This window comes from Moschus berezovskii, chromosome 26, assembly GCF_049115385.1.
Source record: "Moschus berezovskii isolate FMDL1 chromosome 26, NW_MosBer_1.0, whole genome shotgun sequence".
Taxonomy (NCBI): domain Eukaryota; kingdom Metazoa; phylum Chordata; class Mammalia; order Artiodactyla; family Moschidae; genus Moschus; species Moschus berezovskii.
In genome coordinates, this window is record NC_142485.1 from 31,225,307 (window position 1) to 31,231,358 (window position 6,052).

The following is a 6,052-nucleotide window of genomic DNA, read 5'->3' on the forward strand; positions in this document are numbered from 1 at the left end:
AAAATTTATCTTACTGAAGTATAGCTGATTTACAATGCTTTATTTCTTTTCTACAGAAAAGTGATCCAGTTATACATATACACTCTTTTTCATATTCTTTTCCATTATGGTTTATTAAAGGATACTGAATATAGTTCCCTGATGTTAGCTTTAGAATTACTACTATTTACTATTCACATAAAGTATCTCTGGAAGAACAGTCCAGTGTTATCTATAAAAATAGTTGCCTTGGCTTTAGAGCCTGGGGATCTGGAGTTGCAGGGAGAACTGTTTTCACAAATATTTTGCACATTTGATTTTTTAAATATATTTATTGCTTTAACAAAATATAAACTTTATTTTTAATATAAAAGAAGCAAAAAGATTTCCGTGCACCCTCCAGTAACAAAAGGTATATGTACACTACTCACTGGGAAAGGAGCACATAGTGTTTAGCTTCAATTCACTTTTAATGAGAATTTTTCTGCTACTATTGCTGGTAATGTCTGTACTTTGCATACCAGCATTCTAATTGTGCATATATTGTTATACAAAGTTAAAATTAAGAAATACCACAATTAGTAAGTTTGAAGATTTGAAGACGTCACCCTTTAGAAACTGATCTAGACAGTTTTCACTCAGAAGGACTTTTTTTTGTGAAGTTTTTTTTAGCAGTTTAGGAGAAGTTCTATTAGCTTTTTCCTCATTCAGTATAGCCTTCAACTTGTTAAGAGCTTTCTTAATTTTTGTGCAATTTTACTTGAATACCTTAGGTTATCATTGTTATGAGTTAAATATTTGAAAGTTCATATTCAGGCTGATGTTCTGTGTTCATGCCATGTATAAGTTGTGCCTACAGCCACAGAAGGGACCTATGAACCATGTCTACAGCAGGAGTCCGTCCCTGCTGTCCCTTACTGAGCTGTGGTCTTCTCTACATGATTGAAATTTAAGCAGAAGTATCTGATGAAGAGGACTCTGAATATAGCAGCTGAAAAAGGAAAAAGATTGGGAAAAGAGTCCAGATGTCGTATAGCAAAGAAAGGATGGGGTACAGGAAGCAGTTATTATTATTTCTGTTCCATGGTTCAAAGGGTTCCAAGAAATAGATTTCCATCCCACTGGGCATATTCTTCAATTTGGGATAGGAATCAATTAATTTTTTAATAAAATTGATATTATATGTGTTACATATGTGACACACAGGAAAACAACTGAATATAGTGACCTGAGTGGTTATAATACCTCATGTAAGGGATCTTTTTCAGAAACTATTCTTCGGTGTGTGATGTGTTGCTTCCTAGAAAGAATGGGGCTGACAGCTCTTCTGTAATGAATAATGACCTGGGAAGAGAGAGACAGAGAAGCCAGGAAGGAGCAATTAATAAGAAAGTGAGGTTATATGAAATGAAGGAGCTAGATATAGAAAATTTCCAGGAGGTAATATCAATTGGGTTTAGTAGGCTTCTTGCCTAGAAAATCCCATGGACAGAGGAGCCTGGTAGGCTGCAGTCCATGGGGTCGCTACGAGTCAGACACGACTGAGCGACTTCACTTTCCCTTTTCACTTTCACACATCGGAGAAGGAAATGGCAACCCACTCCAGTGTTCTTGCCTGGAGAATCCCAGGGACGGGGGAGCCTGGTGGGCTGCCATCTATGGGGTCACACAGAGTCGGACACGACTGAAATGACTTAGCAGCAGCAGCAGCAGCAGCAGGCTTCCCTGGTGGCTCAGATGGTAAAGAATCTGCCTGCAATGCAGGAGACCCCGGGTTTGATCCCTAGGTTGGGACGATCCCCTGGAGAAGGGCATGGCTACCCACTCCAGTATTCTTGCCTGGGAAATCCCAGGGTCAGAGGAGCCTTTAGGGCTACAGACCATGGGGTTGCAAAGAGTCAGACACGACTGAGCACGTATGCTTCTTCCAAACAGCATTAACTGTTGCTTCCTAAATGTAGCCTCCTTGTTTGTAAAGAACAGCCCACTGTAGAAACTGGAGTCTGGGAAAATGTTGGGAAGGGTAGACAGACCAGAGGAAATTATTTAGATGTGCAATGGTCTTAAAAACATTTTCCCAAATGCCAGGACTTAGCTAGCTTCGTATTACTTCTATCAGTAAGCCAGGAGTTGGTAGTAACGGATAGCAAGGAGGTACAGACCCTTGGGAGAAAAAGTTTCTGCAGCGGGTCTGGTTGCTTATTTCTTGCATGTCTCCAAGGAAACCATGACTGACCTGGCAGGCCCTGGGACTTTGGCCTGTGGAATGTTTTTTATGTTAGTGATGATTTTGTGGTGAATACCCGGAGAAATGGAACACGCCATACTGGCTTGTCAGGTTCCTTTGCACAACACGGTCACCTGGTTTCACGGTTGGGGACCTGAGTCTCAGTTGCTGTAGCTGATTGTACTGCATAATGTGTGTACTTTAACAGCTCCCCATAAAAATCTTGGACCCTGAGACTCAAATGGGCTTCCACAGGTAGAGGTACTTAACATATGCCTGTAGTTTGCTGCTAGAGAGAGAGAGGATTCCTTGCAGCTTCAGACCAAGGGCATTGGAAGCCTGTAGTAACCTCTCTGGACTTCCCAGCACATCTGTTCTGGTTACTTTGCTCTCTATCCTTTGCTATAAGAAGTCTTAGCCATGTTCATAACCTGCTGTTGACTCTTGTGAGTGGTTCTGAGCTCACCAAAGACAACAGCCACATCCAGAGTTCTGAAGAAATTTAACACCCAATTTGTCCATCCAAGTCTTGATAGGATTCACTGAAAAAGGAATAATTGACATACGCAAGTATGTGCTGTGTATGGATTTAAACGGAATCAAATCTTTGATCCATGTCCAGGAGACATTTATAGTCTTGTAGGGATACAGAAGAACGAATATAGAGTGTTAGGGAAATGCTTATAAGAATAAGTATAAATAAAATCAAATTAGGAATAAATGTAGACACAAGACAGAATAAGAGAAAATTGGTAGAAGTCAATCATGGTTTATGGAAGATGGTGCATATTCAAGAAGAAATATGGGACTATGTTTTCAAATAATGGCTTTTTTCCCTTCAGATCTATTATAGCAGTATGTAAAAAATATGAAATAAAACACATTTTTTCTTGGATTTTATCTGATGAGTGCTGAGTCCAACTGAACTTGGAATTATTTGTGTGGAATCAAAATTTGCACTAAATCAAAATGTACATATCTTATGGGATGATACTTTTTGAGCCCTACAGTTATTAATTACAGCTATGAGTTAATATGCTTTACTATTATTCCAAAGACTCCACCCAATTCCTTTTATAATCAATAAATTGTATCTGGTCATTTCTTCAGCTATTTAGTTAAACTGCTTACAGCCAAAGATTAAGAATGAACTTCAAAAGTTCTGCTTCTGGTATTAACCAGCGAGCTCCCATCAAATCACTCTTCTGCAAATAACAACTATAAATTCTGGATAAGATATTTTTAAAATACCAAGAGGGACTGGAGCACAAGCAAAAGAAGGCAAATTCTGGAGGGAAGTCAATACTTAGAAGAATGAAATGGCACTCAGAAGTTTCCTATTTTTATGTCTTTTAGCCTGCAGCACCCAGTTCTGTAGGATGATGTAAACTTGGAAACTTGCAGATACACTGACTTGAAGAGCCAGAGAGTGGATTCCAGCACAACCACAGTGTGATACTGGGCCTAGAGTTAATATCATGTGCTGCTTTGACATTGGGTAGAATCAGGAAGGCTATGAATGGCCTAACACCAAGTTCCCTTCCCCACTCTGCTCCCATGGTCCTAAAAGGTCCTCTAGCCAAACAACCCTTCTTGTTTGAGGACCAGGTACATCCCTGCAAGTCCTGAATGGTGTCTGGTATCCTCCCCCAGGCTCTGAGTATGTGTGACTAACTGTAAACTGCCATCAGTCTCATGATTAGCGCTTGGCGTCATGTGTTAGGCCATTGCCATAACCCTAGGTTGGGAATCCTTGCCTCACCAAAGAGATGAAGTAGAGGCAATTAAAACAACAAAAAATGGAAAGTGGAGGAGAAATCCCAGAAAGAAGAAAGCCACAGAGAGGGAGACTTAAAGTCTGTGTAGAAAATGCCCAAGTCTCTAGCTAACTCCTAATCTACCCAAGTGCAAGGTGGACTCCAAGCAGCCCAGATAAACCCAAGAACACTGTACTGACTTGAGTTCACTCAAGTTCACTGTATATGAAGACAAAAAGACATTGCTGCTGTTTAGAGAACATAACAGAAGTAAGATCTCTAAAGTACATCATTCTTTATGTCCAGGATAGTATCTACAACTACTAGACATACAGAGGAAGAAAATGTAACCTCTAAACCTAGTTCAACGGTGAATTAGCCCTACAGTGAATCAGCTGTTGGAATTCAACCCAAGGATTTTAAAGTAGCTGTCACAGCTATGCTCAGAACTTGAAGCACACTTGTAATGAATGAAAATATGGAAAATCTCAGAAGAGTAAAGAAATTTGAAAAGAACTGAAAGGTAGTTACAGTACTGAAAAATATAATGTCTGAAATAAAACTTACACCAGATAACCTTAAGAACAGAAGGAAGTGTTTGTGAATTTGACGACAGATCAGTAGAAATTATTCACTCTGAAGGTCTGAGAGGAAAATTGCTATAAAATGAAACAATGAGCAGTACCTGAGGGACCTATTATATAAGATAATACCAAAAGATCTACATGTAGAGTTCTAGAAGGAAAAGAGAGAATGAGGCATGCAATTTTTAGTGTTCTGTTTCATGTGAAGTGCTACAATATTAACTTTAAAAAACACTGGATAGTTAGGACTTCCCCAGTTGTCCAGTGGTTAAGAGTTTGCCATGCAATGCAGGGGATGCAGCTTTGATCCCTGGTCTGGGAACTAAGATCCTCCATGAGTTGTGGCAACTAAGACCCAGTGAAGCTAAATAAATAAGTAAATATTTTTTAGAAAACACCGAAAAGTTAAGGACGTGTATTGTAAACCCTAGGACAACCACTCACACACACACACACAAACACACACACACACAGTTCTAAAATTTTGCTAAAATTAATCAAATTAAAATAGAAAGCTAAAAATTGTTCAAGAAATAATGAGTTTATTCTAAAGAGAAAATAGGAGCTTCCCATAGCCTACTCTCATTCTATCTTTACATTATCCAGAATGTTTTAATATGTATATATTCTACCTCCTACCGTGCTTGAAAGTAATTGACCCAGAAATAGAGTTTTCTGTATTATAGTACATTTCCTTTTTTGAGTCATGTGTAAATTCTGTTCTTATAAATCCATTTAAAAAAATATTAAAGGAGTTGCTACTTTACATCAAAAGGGTAATTTTAATGAATCCTTAGGTTTTTGTTTATAACATTTCATATTTCACAAAATATTGTCATGCTTATTCTTCACACTGGCACTGAAACAAGACAGCATTTCACAGATGAAGGAACTGACTTGAATAGATTAAGTATCTAGGCTAGATTCTAGCCCCAAGTAAAATAGCTCCTGAATGGTGGAGTCAGGTATTCTGGTTTCTAATAAAAGTTTTCCCATTATCCTGATATAAATTAAAAGAATCTTTTAACAATATAAATTCTCATTTTGTTTGTTGTATAAATTTAGAGTTTTAGAGAAGAGTCTTTTTCTTAAAGTGACACTTGTTTGCTTAACTGTTGCAGTGTATTTAGCATTTTTACAAGTTATGAGAAATGTTTAGTGTTCTCTGTTATTGGGTAATAGTAATTGCTGCCAGCCTTGCCACCGCAAACAACACAACAGTGAGTAGTTAGTTGTGAAGTTACCCTGTGAACCATTTGAGATTTTCTCTAGGGTATATCTAGGAGTGAAATTACTAGGTAATAGCATGTGGACTTTATCACTTTCATGTAATACTTCCAAATTGATCTTCGAAAGGGCTTCACCAGTTAATACGCAGTTAACACCAGTTAACAACATTTGGGGTGTTTCTTCTGTACATCCTCACCATCACTTGGTTCTACCCAACTTCCTAATCTTGGTCAGTTTACTCGGTAAAAACAAACACATAATTGTTTCACTTTGGA